Raw genomic sequence first — 21,970 nt, 5'->3', positions numbered from 1 at the left:
CAATTTATGTGAAATTGATACGGATAACATCCGTAGCTGTTCAGAAAGGACATACATGGGTGAGAATTTCTTGAATAATTTATCATACGAATAGCACGTTATTGAAGGCGACAAACATGGTCTCAATATGTTTTGTATGTCTTGCCCCTCGTTTGCAGGCAATAGCACAAATCGCTGAGCGCAAATGAGAAATACAGAACGCGTGAAATCAAAAGACCAAAGCACTCTACAGCTTTTAGTAATACATGACAGCCATGACTTCATTTGGAGCAGACAGTAATAATTTGTTCCTTCCAGTGCATATCAGACTCAAACACAGCACCAAGATATAACTTGCATTGCGTCACGCTGAGCGCATTCTTGTTGTTAATAATTGATGCAACGTGGTGATAATTTATATTATTCGCGAGTGAAACACGGCGTACTTTATTTTCTGGTTATAAAGAGTCAGCTGATTACTTATGTACATTTGTGATACTTGGCTAAGTTCTTCATTAAATGTACATTTCAGTTCCTCTAAATTATCGCCTCTGGAAAGTAATGCTATGTCATCGGCATGCATAATAGGTTCAGAATCCTTCAGACCTGACGGAAGATCGTTATTATAAAGAAAACAGAGGCCCAGCAAGGAACCTTGCAGAAGCCAGAAAATAGTGTTTTGTAGTAGAGAGGTTAGATCGTTTACAGCAACATATTGTTTCCTATTTGAAAAATAACATTTAATTGGATTATAAATATTTCCTTTCAGACACTAATTTTCCAATTTCTGTTGCACAGTATTGTCTGATCTACCGCATCGAAAGCTTTGGATACATCTAAGTAAACTACTAAGGCTAGTTTGTTATTATGCAGTGCAGTGTTTATGAGTTGTGTAAGAACAACAACTGCGAAAGACGTTGATCTTTGGCGCCAGAAGCCATGCTGATTAGGACAGATGATGTTATATTTCTTTTAAAAATTTTGTATACGCTTACAAAGTGTCTTTACAAAAACTGTATTGATTGCATTTAGCAGCGATATAGGCCTGTACTTTTCTATGTCGGATCGCTCACAGCTATTAAAGATGGATATGACCTTCTTGACCTGCAGTTGATCAGGATACACTCCATTTTCCAACGTATGGTTTAAGATATGCAGTAGATAGATTCCCAGCATATCAAAGTTGTTTTTTATCAGCCTAACAGGTAATGCATCAATCAGGTTCTGCCGCCTTAGAGACTGAAGGGTTGTTTACTGTTGTAACTAATTCTTCAATTTCTATGTGAGGCAATGCAAAAGTGTTGTTGTCACGCTCTGCCATTTTCACTGAAGGAACATCAGCATGTACTTGTGCAGCTACCTTAGGCTCTACGGAGGCAAAATAGGTACCAAATGATTCAACTGTACCTTCGTCAACAGTTTCAGGGAAAGTAGAGATGTTCGATCCTAAGCCGATTGCGTAATTTACCGTGTCCCAATGTTTTTTTTGTATTTACATGCGCCTGCTTCACGAGAGATGAATAACATGTTTTTTTCCTTTTCCTCATAGAGAACATAGATAGCTTTAGATAGCGTTTAAATTGAGTTAGGTAAGATTCGTTTGATGTGAACTGTTACCATTTGTGGTACCATTTATGTTTTTACAATGTTAATATTTCAGTGTTCATCCAAGGACACTTTGGGTAGATGTATTTTTATGGGTCGTCACAGACCGCCGTTTAACGGCATTTTTAAGTGTATCTAGAAATTTCATGTACTCGGTATCAACGTGTTTATCATATGCCGTAATGAAATCTGTTCGTTCTAATATTTCACGCAGCCGGACCTAGTCTATCTTACTCAGTGTTTTACTATGTACCGAATGTAGTGTTTCTCAATAGGAACAATAATGGATTAATGGTCTGCAATCAACTCGCCGCAAGGACCAGCCTGCGCAGCTTAAGTAATATGGCACAGGATGGGATCTAGTTAGTAGTTGAGGTATCGGGGCGCGAGTTGCTTCTGTTTAAAACGCTTTCTCCGAACGTATTAATGCTCTTTCGAACAGCTTACGCCTATACGCCACGCTGTTACGGATCCGTACGCCGACAACGGCGCGCGCAGGCGCAGGTTAGACTTTTCTGACAGTAACGCTATTATTGCGCGATGATGCACAGGAGCGGTAACTGCGCTCGGACTGCCACTGCGGCAACACCAGATACGCTTGCTCATCGATATCGCGCCAATCAACAACGTAAATCTTTCTTTTGATTGGAATGGTAGGCCCTGCCCAAACGGGCAAGGCCTCTCAAAAATTGGCCTATAGGCTCATTGGAGTGTCCCTCCCCACGGTAATCTTTAGTAAAAGGCGAAAGATTAATACGTGGATTTGAGGAGAGACCTGAGCGATGAAATTACCTATGCTGTGCGAGACTGGTCTGCTAAATGGTGTCACTTACTTGGCCAAGCGAACCTTCAAGCTATTCTCAAATTTGCATGCTGAAACCTCAACTCATGTTATTCTTTAGCAAGTGTATACCTGCCTGGGCTTTTCGACATGTACTTGTTAATAGAGAAATTTTGAATGTTTCCGTATTCACGTTTAAAAGCTAATAACAGTGTTAAAAATAGCCCGGATTGCTTGCACTGCACGACTGCCATTTTTATGCGCTGCTGTCGCCATCTGGTGTTGAACATCGAAGATTTAAACGCATGCGCTGGCCTGTTTTTTTACCGGATACTTTTTATTATTAGTTCTAAAATCCAGTACACACGCAGTTGGTCCCACCCATAGCCTTCAAGGCTAGTGATGGGCCCACACTCTAAACAAGTACTATAATACTGGCAGACTTTTTGTTGAATGGGCTCAATCACAACACACTTCAGTGACACGCAAGAAAATTGGCAAGCTTCAGTATATAACTTTGTGGTATATTCGACCGAAGCAGAGTCCAAAGTCCAAAGAACGACCAAAGCACCGACAGGGCATCAAAAATAAAAACAAGCTGTTTCTTTTTTTGTAAACTTATTTACACGCTTCTTCATTCCAGTAGTTCCATAGTAAAGAGGAAAAGATGTTTTAACGATGCTAAAATATCATTCCTTTGCATTACTTCGTTTGGAACTTCATTACACACGTAGTTTCCTTTATATTGTATAGGTCTATGGCTGTATGTATAATGAGAAGGCGGGAAGGTAAATAGGCTGTTTGTAGCTGCTCCTGTTTGTTTCATTGATAATCTGAAAATAGTAAGCAGCAGCTCGTTATTGGACCTTATTAATCCATTTACTACTTCAGCTATCTTCAATTTATGTGAAATTGATACGGATAACATCCGTAGCTGTTCAGAAAGGACATACATGGGTGAGAATTTCTTGAATAATTTATCATACGAATAGCACGTTATTGAAGGCGACAAACATGGTCTCAATATGTTTTGTATGTCTTGCCCCTCGTTTGCAGGCAATAGCACAAATCGCTGAACGCAAATGAGAAATACAGAACGCGTGAAATCAAAAGACCAAAGCACTCTACAGCTTTTAGTAATACATGACAGCCATGACTTCATTTGGAGCAGACAGTAATAATTTGTTCCTTCCAGTGCATATCAGACTCAAACACAGCACCAAGATATAGCTTGCATTGCGTCACGCTGAGCGCATTCTTGTTGTTAATAATTGATGCAACGTGGTGATAATTTATATTATTCGCGAGTGAAACACGGCGTACTTTATTTTCTGGTTATAAAGAGTCAGCTGATTACTTATGTACCATTGTGATACTTGGCTAAGTTCTTCATTAAATGTACATTTCAGTTCCTCTAAATTATCGCCTGTGGAAAGTAATGCTATGTCATCGGCATGCATAATAGGTTCAGAATCCTTCAGACCTGACGGAAGATCGTTATTATAAAGAAAACAGAGGCCCAACAAGGAACCTTGCAGAAGCCAGAAAATAGTGTTTTGTAGTAGAGAGGTTAGATCGTTTACAGCAACATATTGTTTCCTATTTGAAAAATAACATTTAATTGGATTATAAATATTTCCTTTCAGACACTAATTTTCCAATTTCTGTTGCACAGTATTGTCTGATCTACCGCATCGAAAGCTTTGGATACATCTAAGTAAACTACTAAGGCTAGTTTGTTATTATGCAGTGCAGTGTTTATGAGTTGTGTAAGAACAACAACTGCGAAAGACGTTGATCTTTGGCGCCAGAAGCCATGCTGATTAGGACAGATGATGTTATATTTCTTTTAAAAATTTTGTATACGCTTACAAAGTGTCTTTACAAAAACTGTATTGATTGCATTTAGCAGCGATATAGGCCTGTACTTTTCTATGTCGGATCGCTCACAGCTATTAAAGATGGATATGACCTTCTTGACCTGCAGTTGATCAGGATACACTCCATTTTCCAACGTATGGTTTAAGATATGCAGTAGATAGATTCCCAGCATATCAAAGTTGTTTTTTATCAGCCTAACAGGTAATGCATCAATCAGGTTCTGCCGCCTTAGAGACTGAAGGGTTGTTTACTGTTGTAACTAATTCTTCAATTTCTATGTGAGGCAATGCAAAAGTGTTGTTGTCACGCTCTGCCATTTTCACTGAAGGAACATCAGCATGTACTTGTGCAGCTACCTTAGGCTCTACGGAGGCAAAATAGGTACCAAATGATTCAACTGTACCTTCGTCAACAGTTTCAGGGAAAGTAGAGATGTTCGATCCTAAGCCGATTGCGTAATTTACCGTGTCCCAATGTTTTTTTTGTATTTACATGCGCCTGCTTCACGAGAGATGAATAACATGTTTTTTTCCTTTTCCTCATAGAGAACATAGATAGCTTTAGATAGCGTTTAAATTGAGTTAGGTAAGATTCGTTTGATGTGAACTGTTACCATTTGTGGTACCATTTATGTTTTTACAATGTTAATATTTCAGTGTTCATCCAAGGACACTTTGGGTAGATGTATTTTTATGGGTCGTCACAGACCGCCGTTTAACGGCATTTTTAAGTGTATCTAGAAATTTCATGTACTCGGTATCAACGTGTTTATCATATGCCGTAATGAAATCTGTTCGTTCTAATATTTCACGCAGCCGGACCTAGTCTATCTTACTCAGTGTTTTACTATGTACCGAATGTAGTGTTTCTCAATAGGAACAATAATGGATTAATGGTCTGCAATCAACTCGCCGCAAGGACCAGCCTGCGCAGCTTAAGTAATATGGCACAGGATGGGATCTAGTTAGTAGTTGAGGTATCGGGGCGCGAGTTGCTTCTGTTTAAAACGCTTTCTCCGAACGTATTAATGCTCTTTCGAACAGCTTACGCCTATACGCCACGCTGTTACGGATCCGTACGCCGACAACGGCGCGCGCAGGCGCAGGTTAGACTTTTCTGACAGTAACGCTATTATTGCGCGATGATGCACAGGAGCGGTAACTGCGCTCGGACTGCCACTGCGGCAACACCAGATACGCTTGCTCATCGATATCGCGCCAATCAACAACGTAAATCTTTCTTTTGATTGGAATGGTAGGCCCTGCCCAAACGGGCAAGGCCTCTCAAAAATTGGCCTATAGGCTCATTGGAGTGTCCCTCCCCACGGTAATCTTTAGTAAAAGGCGAAAGATTAATACGTGGATTTGAGGAGAGACCTGAGCGATGAAATTACCTATGCTGTGCGAGACTGGTCTGCTAAATGGTGTCACTTACTTGGCCAAGCGAACCTTCAAGCTATTCTCAAATTTGCATGCTGAAACCTCAACTCATGTTATTCTTTAGCAAGTGTATACCTGCCTGGGCTTTTCGACATGTACTTGTTAATAGAGAAATTTTGAATGTTTCCGTATTCACGTTTAAAAGCTAATAACAGTGTTAAAAATAGCCCGGATTGCTTGCACTGCACGACTGCCATTTTTATGCGCTGCTGTCGCCATCTGGTGTTGAACATCGAAGATTTAAACGCATGCGCTGGCCTGTTTTTTTACCGGATACTTTTTATTATTAGTTCTAAAATCCAGTACACACGCAGTTGGTCCCACCCATAGCCTTCAAGGCTAGTGATGGGCCCACACTCTAAACAAGTACTATAATACTGGCAGACTTTTTGTTGAATGGGCTCAATCACAACACACTTCAGTGACACGCAAGAAAATTGGCAAGCTTCAGTATATAACTTTGTGGTATATTCGACCGAAGCAGAGTCCAAAGTCCAAAGAACGACCAAAGCACCGACAGGGCATCAAAAATAAAAACAAGCTGTTTCTTTTTTTGTAAACTTATTTACACGCTTCTTCATTCCAGTAGTTCCATAGTAAAGAGGAAAAGATGTTTTAACGATGCTAAAATATCATTCCTTTGCATTACTTCGTTTGGAACTTCATTACACACGTAGTTTCCTTTATATTGTATAGGTCTATGGCTGTATGTATAATGAGAAGGCGGGAAGGTAAATAGGCTGTTTGTAGCTGCTCCTGTTTGTTTCATTGATAATCTGAAAATAGTAAGCAGCAGCTCGTTATTGGACCTTATTAATCCATTTACTACTTCAGCTATCTTCAATTTATGTGAAATTGATACGGATAACATCCGTAGCTGTTCAGAAAGGACATACATGGGTGAGAATTTCTTGAATAATTTATCATACGAATAGCACGTTATTGAAGGCGACAAACATGGTCTCAATATGTTTTGTATGTCTTGCCCCTCGTTTGCAGGCAATAGCACAAATCGCTGAACGCAAATGAGAAATACAGAACGCGTGAAATCAAAAGACCAAAGCACTCTACAGCTTTTAGTAATACATGACAGCCATGACTTCATTTGGAGCAGACAGTAATAATTTGTTCCTTCCAGTGCATATCAGACTCAAACACAGCACCAAGATATAGCTTGCATTGCGTCACGCTGAGCGCATTCTTGTTGTTAATAATTGATGCAACGTGGTGATAATTTATATTATTCGCGAGTGAAACACGGCGTACTTTATTTTCTGGTTATAAAGAGTCAGCTGATTACTTATGTACCATTGTGATACTTGGCTAAGTTCTTCATTAAATGTACATTTCAGTTCCTCTAAATTATCGCCTGTGGAAAGTAATGCTATGTCATCGGCATGCATAATAGGTTCAGAATCCTTCAGACCTGACGGAAGATCGTTATTATAAAGAAAACAGAGGCCCAACAAGGAACCTTGCAGAAGCCAGAAAATAGTGTTTTGTAGTAGAGAGGTTAGATTGTTTACAGCAACATATTGTTTCCTATTTGAAAAATAACATTTAATTGGATTATAAATATTTCATTTCAGACACTAATTTTCCAATTTCTGTTGCACAGTATTGTCTGATCTACCGCATCGAAAGCTTTGGATACATCTAAGTAAACTACTAAGGCTAGTTTGTTATTATGCAGTGCAGTATTTATGAGTTGTGTAAGAACAACAACTGCGAAAGACGTTGATCTTTGGCGCCAGAAGCCATGCTGATTAGGACAGATGATGTTATATTTCTTTTAAAAATTTTGTATACGCTTACAAAGTGTCTTTACAAAAACTGTATTGATTGCATTTAGCAGCGATATAGGCCTGTACTTTTCTATGTCGGATCGCTCACCGCTATTAAAGATGGATATGACCTTCTTGACCTGCAGTTGATCAGGATACACTCCATTTTCCAACGTATGGTTTAAGATATGCAGTAGATAGATTCCCAGCATATCAAAGTTGTTTTTTATCAGCCTAACAGGTAATGCATCAATCAGGTTCTGCCGCCTTAGAGACTGATGGGTTGTTTACTGTTGTAACTAATTCTTCAATTTCTATGTGAGGCAATGCAAAAGTGTTGTTGTCACGCTCTGCCATTTTCACTGAAGGAACATCAGCATGTACTTGTGCAGCTACCTTAGGCTCTACGGAGGCAAAATAGGTACCAAATGATTCAACTGTACCTTCGTCAACAGTTTCAGGGAAAGTAGAGATGTTCGATCCTAAGCCGATTGCGTAATTTACCGTGTCCCAATGTTTTTTTGTATTTACATGCGCCTGCTTCACGAGAGATGAATAACATGTTTTTTTCCTTTTCCTCATAGAGAACATAGATAGCTTTAGATAGCGTTTAAATTGAGTTAGGTAAGATTCGTTTGATGTGAACTGTTACCATTTGTGGTACCATTTATGTTTTTACAATGTTAATATTTCAGTGTTCATCCAAGGACACTTTGGGTAGATGTATTTTTATGGGTCGTCACAGACCGCCGTTTAACGGCATTTTTAAGTGTATCTAGAAATTTCATGTACTCGGTATCAACGTGTTTATCATATGCCGTAATGAAATCTGTTCGTTCTAATATTTCACGCAGCCGGACCTAGTCTATCTTACTCAGTGTTTTACTATGTGCCGAATGTGTTGTTTCAGAATAGGAACAATAATGGATTAATGGTCTGCAATCAACTCGCCGCAAGGACCAGCCTGCGCAGCTTAAGTAATATGGCACAGGATGGGATCTAGTTAGTAGTTGAGGTATCGGGGCGCGAGTTTCTTCTGTTTAAAAAGCTTTCTCCGAACGTATTAATGCTCTTTCGAACAGCTTACGCCTATACGCCACGCTGTTACGGATCCGTACGCCGACAACGGCGCGCGCAGGCGCAGGTTAGACTTTTCTGACAGTAACGCTATTATTGCGCGATGATGCACAGGAGCGGTAACTGCGCTCGGACTGCCACTGCGGCAACACCAGATACGCTTGCTCATCGATATCGCGCCAATCAACAACGTAAATCTTTCTTTTGATTGGAATGGTAGGCCCTGCCCAAACGGGCAAGGCCTCTCAAAAATTGGCCTATAGGCTCATTGGAGTGTCCCTCCCCACGGTAATCTTTAGTAAAAGGCGAAAGATTAATACGTGGATTTGAGGAGAGACCTGAGCGATGAAATTACCTATGCTGTGCGAGACTGGTCTGCTAAATGGTGTCACTTACTTGGCCAAGCGAACCTTCAAGCTATTCTCAAATTTGCATGCTGAAACCTCAACTCATGTTATTCTTTAGCAAGTGTATACCTACCTGGGCTTTTCGACATGTACTTGTTAATAGAGAAATTTTAAATGTTTCCGTATTCACGTTTAAAAGCTAATAACAGTGTTAAAAATAGCCCGGATTGCTTGCACTGCACGACTGCCATTTTTATGCGCTGCTGTCGCCATCTGGTGTTGAACATCGAAGATTTAAACGCATGCGCTGGCCTGTTTTTTTACCGGATACTTTTTATTATTAGTTCTAAAATCCAGTACACACGCAGTTGGTCCCACCCATAGCCTTCAAGGCTAGTGATGGGCCCACACTCTAAACAAGTACTATAATACTGGCAGACTTTTTGTTGAATGGGCTCAATCACAACACACTTCAGTGACACGCAAGAAAATTGGCAAGCTTCAGTATATAACTTTGTGGTATATTCGACCGAAGCAGAGTCCAAAGTCCAAAGAACGACCAAAGCACCGACAGGGCATCAAAAATAAAAACAAGCTGTTTCTTTTTTTGTAAACTCATTTACACGCTTCTTCATTCCAGTAGTTCCATAGTAAAGAGGAAAAGATGTTTTAACGATGCTAAAATATCATTCCTTTGCATTACTTCGTTTGGAACTTCATTACACACGTAGTTTCCTTTATATTGTATAGGTCTATGGCTGTATGTATAATGAGAAGGCGGGAAGGTAAATAGGCTGTTTGTAGCTGCTCCTGTTTGTTTCATTGATAATCTGAAAATAGTAAGCAGCAGCTCGTTATTGGACCTTATTAATCCATTTACTACTTCAGCTATCTTCAATTTATGTGAAATTGATACGGATAACATCCGTAGCTGTTCAGAAAGGACATACATGGGTGAGAATTTATTGAATAATTTATCATACGAATAGCACGTTATTGAAGGCGACAAACATGGTCTCAATATGTTTTGTATGTCTTGCCCCTCGTTTGCAGGCAATAGCACAAATCGCTGAGCGCAAATGAGAAATACAGAACGCGTGAAATCGAAAGACCAAAGCACTCTACAGCTTTTAGTAATACATGACAGCCATGACTTCATTTGGAGCAGACAGTAATAATTTGTTCCTTCCAGTGCATATCAGACTCAAACACAGCACCAAGATATAACTTGCATTGCGTCACGCTGAGCGCATTCTTGTTGTTAATAATTGATGCAACGTGGTGATAATTTATATTATTCGCGAGTGAAACACGGCGTACTTTATTTTCTGGTTATAAAGAGTCAGCTGATTACTTATGTACCATTGTGATACTTGGCTAAGTTCTTCATTAAATGTACATTTCAGTTCCTCTAAATTATCGCCTGTGGAAAGTAATGCTATGTCATCGGCATGCATAATAGGTTCAGAATCCTTCAGACCTGACGGAAGATCGTTATTATAAAGAAAACAGAGGCCCAGCAAGGAACCTTGCAGAAGCCAGAAAATAGTGTTTTGTAGTAAAGAGGTTAGATTGTTTACAGCAACATATTGTTTCCTATTTGAAAAATAACATTTAATTGGATTATAAATATTTCCTTTCAGACACTAATTTTCCAATTTCTGTTGCACAGTATTGTCTGATCTACCGCATCGAAAGCTTTGGATACATCTAAGTAAACTACTAAGGCTAGTTTGTTATTATGCAGTGCAGTGTTTATGAGTTGTGTAAGAACAACAACTGCGAAAGACGTTGATCTTTGGCGCCAGAAGCCATGCTGATTAGGACAGATGATGTTATATATCTTTTAAAAATTTTGTATACGCTTACAAAGTGTCTTTACAAAAACTGTATTGATTGCATTTAGCAGCGATATAGGCCTGTACTTTTCTATGTCGGATCGCTCACCGCTATTAAAGATGGATATGACCTTCTTGACCTGCAGTTGATCAGGATACACTCCATTTTCCAACGTATGGTTTAAGATATGCAGTAGATAGATTCCCAGCATATCAAAGTTGTTTTTTATCAGCCTAACAGGTAATGCATCAATCAGGTTCTGCCGCCTTAGAGACTGAAGGGTTGTTTACTGTTGTAACTAATTCTTCAATTTCTATGTGAGGCAATGCAAAAGTGTTGTTGTCACGCTCTGCCATTTTCACTGAAGGAACATCAGCATGTACTTGTGCAGCTACCTTAGGCTCTACGGAGGCAAAATAGGTACCAAATGATTCAACTGTACCTTCGTCAACAGTTTCAGGGAAAGTAGAGATGTTCGATCCTAAGCCGATTGCGTAATTTACCGTGTCCCAATGTTTTTTTGTATTTACATGCGCCTGCTTCACGAGAGATGAATAACATGTTTTTTTCCTTTTCCTCATAGAGAACATAGATAGCTTTAGATAGCGTTTAAATTGAGTTAGGTAAGATTCGTTTGATGTGAACTGTTACCATTTGTGGTACCATTTATGTTTTTACAATGTTAATATTTCAGTGTTCATCCAAGGACACTTTGGGTAGATGTATTTTTATGGGTCGTCACAGACCGCCGTTTAACGGCATTTTTAAGTGTATCTAGAAATTTCATGTACTCGGTATCAACGTGTTTATCATATGCCGTAATGAAATCTGTTCGTTCTAATATTTCACGCAGCCGGACCTAGTCTATCTTACTCAGTGTTTTACTATGTACCGAATGTAGTGTTTCTCAATAGGAACAATAATGGATTAATGGTCTGCAATCAACTCGCCGCAAGGACCAGCCTGCGCAGCTTAAGTAATATGGCACAGGATGGGATCTAGTTAGTAGTTGAGGTATCGGGGCGCGAGTTGCTTCTGTTTAAAAAGCTTTCTCCGAACGTATTAATGCTCTTTCGAACAGCTTACGCCTATACGCCACGCTGTTACGGATCCGTACGCCGACAACGGCGCGCGCAGGCGCAGGTTAGACTTTTCTGACAGTAACGCTATTATTGCGCGATGATGCACAGGAGCGGTAACTGCGCTCGGACTGCCACTGCGGCAACACCAGATACGCTTGCTCATCGATATCGCGCCAATCGACAACGTAAATCTTTTTTTTGATTGGAATGGTAGGCCCTGCCCAAACGGGCAAGGCCTCTCAAAAATTGGCCTATAGGCTCATTGGAGTTTCCCTCCCCACGGTAATCTTTAGTAAAAGGCGAAAGATTAATACGTGGATTTGAGGAGAGACCTGAGCGATGAAATTACCTATGCTGTGCGAGACTGGTCTGCTAAATGGTGTCACTTACTTGGCCAAGCGAACCTTCAAGCTATTCTCAAATTTGCATGCTGAAACCTCAACTCATGTTATTCTTTAGCAAGTGTATACCTGCCTGGGCTTTTCGACATGTACTTGTTAATAGAGAAATTTTAAATGTTTCCGTATTCACGTTTAAAAGCTAATAACAGTGTTAAAAATAGCCCGGATTGCTTGCACTGCACGACTGCCATTTTTATGCGCTGCTGTCGCCATCTGGTGTTGAACATCGAAGACTTAAACGCATGCGCTGGCCTGTTTTTTTACCGGATACTTTTTATTATTAGTTCTAAAATCCAGTACACACGCAGTTGGTCCCACCCATAGCCTTTAAGGCTAGTGATGGGCCCACACTCTAAACAAGTACTATAATACTGGCAGACTTTTTGTTGAATGGGCTCAATCACAACACACTTCAGTGACACGCAAGAAAATTGGCAAGCTTCAGTATATAACTTTGTGGTATATTCGACCGAAGCAGAGTCCAAAGTCCAAAGAACGACCAAAGCACCGACAGGGCATCAAAAATAAAAACAAGCTGTTTCTTTTTTTGTAAACTTATTTACACGCTTCTTCATTCCAGTAGTTCCATAGTAAAGAGGAAAAGATGTTTTAACGATGCTAAAATATCATTCCTTTGCATTACTTCGTTTGGAACTTCATTACACACGTAGTTTCCTTTATATTGTATAGGTCTATGGCTGTATGTATAATGAGAAGGCGGGAAGGTAAATAGGCTGTTTGTAGCTGCTCCTGTTTGTTTCATTGATAATCTGAAAATAGTAAGCAGCAGCTCGTTATTGGACCTTATTAATCCATTTACTACTTCAGCTATCTTCAATTTATGTGAAATTGATACGGATAACATCCGTAGCTGTTCAGAAAGGACATACATGGGTGAGAATTTCTTGAATAATTTATCATACGAATAGCACGTTATTGAAGGCGACAAACATGGTCTCAATATGTTTTGTATGTCTTGCCCCTCGTTTGCAGGCAATAGCACAAATCGCTGAGCGCAAATGAGAAATACAGAACGCGTGAAATCGAAAGACCAAAGCACTCTACAGCTTTTAGTAATACATGACAGCCATGACTTCATTTGGAGCAGACAGTAATAATTTGTTCCTTCCAGTGCATATCAGACTCAAACACAGCACCAAGATATAACTTGCATTGCGTCACGCTGAGCGCATTCTTGTTGTTAATAATTGATGCAACGTGGTGATAATTTATATTATTCGCGAGTGAAACACGGCGTACTTTATTTTCTGGTTATAAAGAGTCAGCTGATTACTTATGTACCATTGTGATACTTGGCTAAGTTCTTCATTAAATGTACATTTCAGTTCCTCTAAATTATCGCCTGTGGAAAGTAATGCTATGTCATCGGCATGCATAATAGGTTCAGAATCCTTCAGACCTGACGGAAGATCGTTATTATAAAGAAAACAGAGGCCCAGCAAGGAACCTTGCAGAAGCCAGAAAATAGTGTTTTGTAGTAGAGAGGTTAGATTGTTTACAGCAACATATTGTTTCCTATTTGAAAAATAACATTTAATTGGATTATAAATATTTCCTTTCAGACACTAATTTTCCAATTTCTGTTGCACAGTATTGTCTGATCTACTGCATCGAAAGCTTTGGATACATCTAAGTAAACTACTAAGGCTAGTTTGTTATTATGCAGTGCAGTATTTATGAGTTGTGTAAGAACAACAACTGCGAAAGACGTTGATCTTTGGCGCCAGAAGCCATGCTGATTAGGACAGATGATGTTATATTTCTTTTAAAAATTTTGTATACGCTTACAAAGTGTCTTTACAAAAACTGTATTGATTGCATTTAGCAGCGATATAGGCCTGTACTTTTCTATGTCGGATCGCTCACCGCTATTAAAGATGGATATGACCTTCTTGACCTGCAGTTGATCAGGATACACTCCATTTTCCAACGTATGGTTTAAGATATGCAGTAGATAGATTCCCAGCATATCAAAGTTGTTTTTTATCTGCCTAACAGGTAATGCATCAATCAGGTTCTGCCGCCTTAGAGACTGAAGGGTTGTTTACTGTTGTAACTAATTCTTCAATTTCTATGTGAGGCAATGCAAAAGTGTTGTTGTCACGCTCTGCCATTTTCACTGAAGGAACATCAGCATGTACTTGTGCAGCTACCTTAGGCTCTACGGAGGCAAAATAGGTACCAAATGATTCAACTGTACCTTCGTCAACAGTTTCAGGGAAAGTAGAGATGTTCGATCCTAAGCCGATTGCGTAATTTACCGTGTCCCAATGTTTTTTTGTATTTACATGCTCCTGCTTCACGAGAGATGAATAACATGTTTTTTTCCTTTTCCTCATAGAGAACATAGATAGCTTTAGATAGCGTTTAAATTGAGTTAGGTAAGATTCGTTTGATGTGAACTGTTACCATTTGTGGTACCATTTATGTTTTTACAATGTTAATATTTCAGTGTTCATCCAAGGACACTTTGGGTAGATGTATTTTTATGGGTCGTCACAGACCGCCGTTTAACGGCATTTTTAAGTGTATCTAGAAATTTCATGTACTCGGTATCAACGTGTTTATCATATGCCGTAATGAAATCTGTTCGTTCTAATATTTCACGCAGCCGGACCTAGTCTATCTTACTCAGTGTTTTACTATGTACCGAATGTAGTGTTTCTCAATAGGAACAATAATGGATTAATGGTCTGCAATCAACTCGCCGCAAGGACCAGCCTGCGCAGCTTAAGTAATATGGCACAGGATGGGATCTAGTTAGTAGTTGAGGTATCGGGGCGCGAGTTGCTTCTGTTTAAAACGCTTTCTCCGAACGTATTAATGCTCTTTCGAACAGCTTACGCCTATACGCCACGCTGTTACGGATCCGTACGCCGACAACGGCGCGCGCAGGCGCAGGTTAGACTTTTCTGACAGTAACGCTATTATTGCGCGATGATGCACAGGAGCGGTAACTGCGCTCGGACTGCCACTGCGGCAACACCAGATACGCTTGCTCATCGATATCGCGCCAATCAACAACGTAAATCTTTCTTTTGATTGGAATGGTAGGCCCTGCCCAAACGGGCAAGGCCTCTCAAAAATTGGCCTATAGGCTCATTGGAGTGTCCCTCCCCACGGTAATCTTTAGTAAAAGGCGAAAGATTAATACGTGGATTTGAGGAGAGACCTGAGCGATGAAATTACCTATGCTGTGCGAGACTGGTCTGCTAAATGGTGTCACTTACTTGGCCAAGCGAACCTTCAAGCTATTCTCAAATTTGCATGCTGAAACCTCAACTCATGTTATTCTTTAGCAAGTGTATACCTGCCTGGGCTTTTCGACATGTACTTGTTAATAGAGAAATTTTGAATGTTTCCGTATTCACGTTTAAAAGCTAATAACAGTGTTAAAAATAGCCCGGATTGCTTGCACTGCACGACTGCCATTTTTATGCGCTGCTGTCGCCATCTGGTGTTGAACATCGAAGATTTAAACGCATGCGCTGGCCTGTTTTTTTACCGGATACTTTTTATTATTAGTTCTAAAATCCAGTACACACGCAGTTGGTCCCACCCATAGCCTTCAAGGCTAGTGATGGGCCCACACTCTAAACAAGTACTATAATACTGGCAGACTTTTTGTTGAATGGGCTCAATCACAACACACTTCAGTGACACGCAAGAAAATTGGCAAGCTTCAGTATATAACTTTGTGGTATATTCGACCGAAGCAGAGTCCAAAGTCCAAAGAACGACCAAAGCACCGACAGGGCATCAAAAATAAAAACAAGCTGTTTCTTTTTTTGTAAACTTATTTACACGCTTCTTCATTCCAGTAGTTCCATAGTAAAGAGGAAAAGATGTTTTAACGATGCTAAAATATCATTCCTTTGCATTACTTCGTTTGGAACTTCATTACACACGTAGTTTCCTTTATATTGTATAGGTCTATGGCTGTATGTATAATGAGAAGGCGGGAAGGTAAATAGGCTGTTTGTAGCTGCTCCTGTTTGTTTCATTGATAATCTGAAAATAGTAAGCAGCAGCTCGTTATTGGACCTTATTAATCCATTTACTACTTCAGCTATCTTCAATTTATGTGAAATTGATACGGATAACATCCGTAGCTGTTCAGAAAGGACATACATGGGTGAGAATTTCTTGAATAATTTATCATACGAATAGCACGTTATTGAAGGCGACAAACATGGTCTCAATATGTTTTGTATGTCTTGCCCCTCGTTTGCAGGCAATAGCACAAATCGCTGAACGCAAATGAGAAATACAGAACGCGTGAAATCAAAAGACCAAAGCACTCTACAGCTTTTAGTAATACATGACAGCCATGACTTCATTTGGAGCAGACAGTAATAATTTGTTCCTTCCAGTGCATATCAGACTCAAACACAGCACCAAGATATAGCTTGCATTGCGTCACGCTGAGCGCATTCTTGTTGTTAATAATTGATGCAACGTGGTGATAATTTATATTATTCGCGAGTGAAACACGGCGTACTTTATTTTCTGGTTATAAAGAGTCAGCTGATTACTTATGTACCATTGTGATACTTGGCTAAGTTCTTCATTAAATGTACATTTCAGTTCTTCTAAATTATCGCCTGTGGAAAGTAATGCTATGTCATCGGCATGCATAATAGGTTCAGAATCCTTCAGACCTGACGGAAGATCGTTATTATAAAGAAAACAGAGGCCCAACAAGGAACCTTGCAGAAGCCAGAAAATAGTGTTTTGTAGTAGAGAGGTTAGATCGTTTACAGCAACATATTGTTTCCTATTTGAAAAATAACATTTAATTGGATTATAAATATTTCCTTTCAGACACTAATTTTCCAATTTCTGTTGCACAGTATTGTCTGATCTACCGCATCGAAAGCTTTGGATACATCTAAGTAAACTACTAAGGCTAGTTTGTTATTATGCAGTGCAGTGTTTATGAGTTGTGTAAGAACAACAACTGCGAAAGACGTTGATCTTTGGCGCCAGAAGCCATGCTGATTAGGACAGATGATGTTATATTTCTTTTAAAAATTTTGTATACGCTTACAAAGTGTCTTTACAAAAACTGTATTGATTGCATTTAGCAGCGATATAGGCCTGTACTTTTCTATGTCGGATCGCTCACAGCTATTAAAGATGGATATGACCTTCTTGACCTGCAGTTGATCAGGATACACTCCATTTTCCAACGTATGGTTTAAGATATGCAGTAGATAGATTCCCAGCATATCAAAGTTGTTTTTTATCAGCCTAACAGGTAATGCATCAATCAGGTTCTGCCGCCTTAGAGACTGAAGGGTTGTTTACTGTTGTAACTAATTCTTCAATTTCTATGTGAGGCAATGCAAAAGTGTTGTTGTCACGCTCTGCCATTTTCACTGAAGGAACATCAGCATGTACTTGTGCAGCTACCTTAGGCTCTACGGAGGCAAAATAGGTACCAAATGATTCAACTGTACCTTCGTCAACAGTTTCAGGGAAAGTAGAGATGTTCGATCCTAAGCCGATTGCGTAATTTACCGTGTCCCAATGTTTTTTTTGTATTTACATGCGCCTGCTTCACGAGAGATGAATAACATGTTTTTTTCCTTTTCCTCATAGAGAACATAGATAGCTTTAGATAGCGTTTAAATTGAGTTAGGTAAGATTCGTTTGATGTGAACTGTTACCATTTGTGGTACCATTTATGTTTTTACAATGTTAATATTTCAGTGTTCATCCAAGGACACTTTGGGTAGATGTATTTTTATGGGTCGTCACAGACCGCCGTTTAACGGCATTTTTAAGTGTATCTAGAAATTTCATGTACTCGGTATCAACGTGTTTATCATATGCCGTAATGAAATCTGTTCGTTCTAATATTTCACGCAGCCGGACCTAGTCTATCTTACTCAGTGTTTTACTATGTACCGAATGTAGTGTTTCTCAATAGGAACAATAATGGATTAATGGTCTGCAATCAACTCGCCGCAAGGACCAGCCTGCGCAGCTTAAGTAATATGGCACAGGATGGGATCTAGTTAGTAGTTGAGGTATCGGGGCGCGAGTTGCTTCTGTTTAAAACGCTTTCTCCGAACGTATTAATGCTCTTTCGAACAGCTTACGCCTATACGCCACGCTGTTACGGATCCGTACGCCGACAACGGCGCGCGCAGGCGCAGGTTAGACTTTTCTGACAGTAACGCTATTATTGCGCGATGATGCACAGGAGCGGTAACTGCGCTCGGACTGCCACTGCGGCAACACCAGATACGCTTGCTCATCGATATCGCGCCAATCAACAACGTAAATCTTTCTTTTGATTGGAATGGTAGGCCCTGCCCAAACGGGCAAGGCCTCTCAAAAATTGGCCTATAGGCTCATTGGAGTGTCCCTCCCCACGGTAATCTTTAGTAAAAGGCGAAAGATTAATACGTGGATTTGAGGAGAGACCTGAGCGATGAAATTACCTATGCTGTGCGAGACTGGTCTGCTAAATGGTGTCACTTACTTGGCCAAGCGAACCTTCAAGCTATTCTCAAATTTGCATGCTGAAACCTCAACTCATGTTATTCTTTAGCAAGTGTATACCTGCCTGGGCTTTTCGACATGTACTTGTTAATAGAGAAATTTTGAATGTTTCCGTATTCACGTTTAAAAGCTAATAACAGTGTTAAAAATAGCCCGGATTGCTTGCACTGCACGACTGCCATTTTTATGCGCTGCTGTCGCCATCTGGTGTTGAACATCGAAGATTTAAACGCATGCGCTGGCCTGTTTTTTTACCGGATACTTTTTATTATTAGTTCTAAAATCCAGTACACACGCAGTTGGTCCCACCCATAGCCTTCAAGGCTAGTGATGGGCCCACACTCTAAACAAGTACTATAATACTGGCAGACTTTTTGTTGAATGGGCTCAATCACAACACACTTCAGTGACACGCAAGAAAATTGGCAAGCTTCAGTATATAACTTTGTGGTATATTCGACCGAAGCAGAGTCCAAAGTCCAAAGAACGACCAAAGCACCGACAGGGCATCAAAAATAAAAACAAGCTGTTTCTTTTTTTGTAAACTTATTTACACGCTTCTTCATTCCAGTAGTTCCATAGTAAAGAGGAAAAGATGTTTTAACGATGCTAAAATATCATTCCTTTGCATTACTTCGTTTGGAACTTCATTACACACGTAGTTTCCTTTATATTGTATAGGTCTATGGCTGTATGTATAATGAGAAGGCGGGAAGGTAAATAGGCTGTTTGTAGCTGCTCCTGTTTGTTTCATTGATAATCTGAAAATAGTAAGCAGCAGCTCGTTATTGGACCTTATTAATCCATTTACTACTTCAGCTATCTTCAATTTATGTGAAATTGATACGGATAACATCCGTAGCTGTTCAGAAAGGACATACATGGGTGAGAATTTCTTGAATAATTTATCATACGAATAGCACGTTATTGAAGGCGACAAACATGGTCTCAATATGTTTTGTATGTCTTGCCCCTCGTTTGCAGGCAATAGCACAAATCGCTGAACGCAAATGAGAAATACAGAACGCGTGAAATCAAAAGACCAAAGCACTCTACAGCTTTTAGTAATACATGACAGCCATGACTTCATTTGGAGCAGACAGTAATAATTTGTTCCTTCCAGTGCATATCAGACTCAAACACAGCACCAAGATATAGCTTGCATTGCGTCACGCTGAGCGCATTCTTGTTGTTAATAATTGATGCAACGTGGTGATAATTTATATTATTCGCGAGTGAAACACGGCGTACTTTATTTTCTGGTTATAAAGAGTCAGCTGATTACTTATGTACCATTGTGATACTTGGCTAAGTTCTTCATTAAATGTACATTTCAGTTCCTCTAAATTATCGCCTGTGGAAAGTAATGCTATGTCATCGGCATGCATAATAGGTTCAGAATCCTTCAGACCTGACGGAAGATCGTTATTATAAAGAAAACAGAGGCCCAACAAGGAACCTTGCAGAAGCCAGAAAATAGTGTTTTGTAGTAGAGAGGTTAGATTGTTTACAGCAACATATTGTTTCCTATTTGAAAAATAACATTTAATTGGATTATAAATATTTCATTTCAGACACTAATTTTCCAATTTCTGTTGCACAGTATTGTCTGATCTACCGCATCGAAAGCTTTGGATACATCTAAGTAAACTACTAAGGCTAGTTTGTTATTATGCAGTGCAGTATTTATGAGTTGTGTAAGAACAACAACTGCGAAAGACGTTGATCTTTGGCGCCAGAAGCCATGCTGATTAGGACAGATGATGTTATATTTCTTTTAAAAATTTTGTATACGCTTACAAAGTGTCTTTACAAAAACTGTATTGATTGCATTTAGCAGCGATATAGGCCTGTACTTTTCTATGTCGGATCGCTCACCGCTATTAAAGATGGATATGACCTTCTTGACCTGCAGTTGATCAGGATACACTCCATTTTCCAACGTATGGTTTAAGATATGCAGTAGATAGATTCCCAGCATATCAAAGTTGTTTTTTATCAGCCTAACAGGTAATGCATCAATCAGGTTCTGCCGCCTTAGAGACTGATGGGTTGTTTACTGTTGTAACTAATTCTTCAATTTCTATGTGAGGCAATGCAAAAGTGTTGTTGTCACGCTCTGCCATTTTCACTGAAGGAACATCAGCATGTACTTGTGCAGCTACCTTAGGCTCTACGGAGGCAAAATAGGTACCAAATGATTCAACTGTACCTTCGTCAACAGTTTCAGGGAAAGTAGAGATGTTCGATCCTAAGCCGATTGCGTAATTTACCGTGTCCCAATGTTTTTTTGTATTTACATGCGCCTGCTTCACGAGAGATGAATAACATGTTTTTTTCCTTTTCCTCATAGAGAACATAGATAGCTTTAGATAGCGTTTAAATTGAGTTAGGTAAGATTCGTTTGATGTGAACTGTTACCATTTGTGGTACCATTTATGTTTTTACAATGTTAATATTTCAGTGTTCATCCAAGGACACTTTGGGTAGATGTATTTTTATGGGTCGTCACAGACCGCCGTTTAACGGCATTTTTAAGTGTATCTAGAAATTTCATGTACTCGGTATCAACGTGTTTATCATATGCCGTAATGAAATCTGTTCGTTCTAATATTTCACGCAGCCGGACCTAGTCTATCTTACTCAGTGTTTTACTATGTGCCGAATGTGTTGTTTCAGAATAGGAACAATAATGGATTAATGGTCTGCAATCAACTCGCCGCAAGGACCAGCCTGCGCAGCTTAAGTAATATGGCACAGGATGGGATCTAGTTAGTAGTTGAGGTATCGGGGCGCGAGTTTCTTCTGTTTAAAAAGCTTTCTCCGAACGTATTAATGCTCTTTCGAACAGCTTACGCCTATACGCCACGCTGTTACGGATCCGTACGCCGACAACGGCGCGCGCAGGCGCAGGTTAGACTTTTCTGACAGTAACGCTATTATTGCGCGATGATGCACAGGAGCGGTAACTGCGCTCGGACTGCCACTGCGGCAACACCAGATACGCTTGCTCATCGATATCGCGCCAATCAACAACGTAAATCTTTCTTTTGATTGGAATGGTAGGCCCTGCCCAAACGGGCAAGGCCTCTCAAAAATTGGCCTATAGGCTCATTGGAGTGTCCCTCCCCACGGTAATCTTTAGTAAAAGGCGAAAGATTAATACGTGGATTTGAGGAGAGACCTGAGCGATGAAATTACCTATGCTGTGCGAGACTGGT

The 21,970-nt window shown here is 39.9% G+C and overlaps 7 non-coding genes across 7 annotated transcripts; all 7 read right to left on the bottom strand.

The window, feature by feature from the left end:
* Window positions 1-2,241: 2,241 nt before the first annotated feature.
* LOC139056510 (U5 spliceosomal RNA) lies at window positions 2,242-2,367 on the bottom strand. Its single transcript, XR_011512396.1, has one exon. It is a non-coding gene; the product is annotated as a U5 spliceosomal RNA (small nuclear RNA).
* Window positions 2,368-5,504: 3,137 nt separating this feature from the next.
* Window positions 5,505-5,630, bottom strand: LOC139056509 (U5 spliceosomal RNA). Its single transcript, XR_011512395.1, has one exon. It is a non-coding gene; the product is annotated as a U5 spliceosomal RNA (small nuclear RNA).
* A 3,136-nt stretch (window positions 5,631-8,766) lies between these two features.
* LOC139056508 (U5 spliceosomal RNA) lies at window positions 8,767-8,892 on the bottom strand. Its single transcript, XR_011512394.1, has one exon. It is a non-coding gene; the product is annotated as a U5 spliceosomal RNA (small nuclear RNA).
* A 3,136-nt stretch (window positions 8,893-12,028) lies between these two features.
* Window positions 12,029-12,154, bottom strand: LOC139056549 (U5 spliceosomal RNA). Its single transcript, XR_011512434.1, has one exon. It is a non-coding gene; the product is annotated as a U5 spliceosomal RNA (small nuclear RNA).
* Window positions 12,155-15,290: 3,136 nt separating this feature from the next.
* Window positions 15,291-15,416, bottom strand: LOC139056507 (U5 spliceosomal RNA). The gene has a single exon (XR_011512393.1). It is a non-coding gene; the product is annotated as a U5 spliceosomal RNA (small nuclear RNA).
* Window positions 15,417-18,553: 3,137 nt separating this feature from the next.
* Window positions 18,554-18,679, bottom strand: LOC139056506 (U5 spliceosomal RNA). Its single transcript, XR_011512392.1, has one exon. It is a non-coding gene; the product is annotated as a U5 spliceosomal RNA (small nuclear RNA).
* A 3,136-nt stretch (window positions 18,680-21,815) lies between these two features.
* Window positions 21,816-21,941, bottom strand: LOC139056505 (U5 spliceosomal RNA). The gene has a single exon (XR_011512391.1). It is a non-coding gene; the product is annotated as a U5 spliceosomal RNA (small nuclear RNA).
* Between the last annotated feature and the right edge of the window lie 29 nt (window positions 21,942-21,970).

The sequence above is a fragment of the Dermacentor albipictus genome, chromosome 2, assembly GCF_038994185.2.
Source record: "Dermacentor albipictus isolate Rhodes 1998 colony chromosome 2, USDA_Dalb.pri_finalv2, whole genome shotgun sequence".
Taxonomy (NCBI): Eukaryota; Metazoa; Arthropoda; class Arachnida; order Ixodida; family Ixodidae; genus Dermacentor; species Dermacentor albipictus.
Note: the sequence above shows the minus strand (reverse complement) of the source record. Positions and strands in the feature narration are given on the sequence as shown.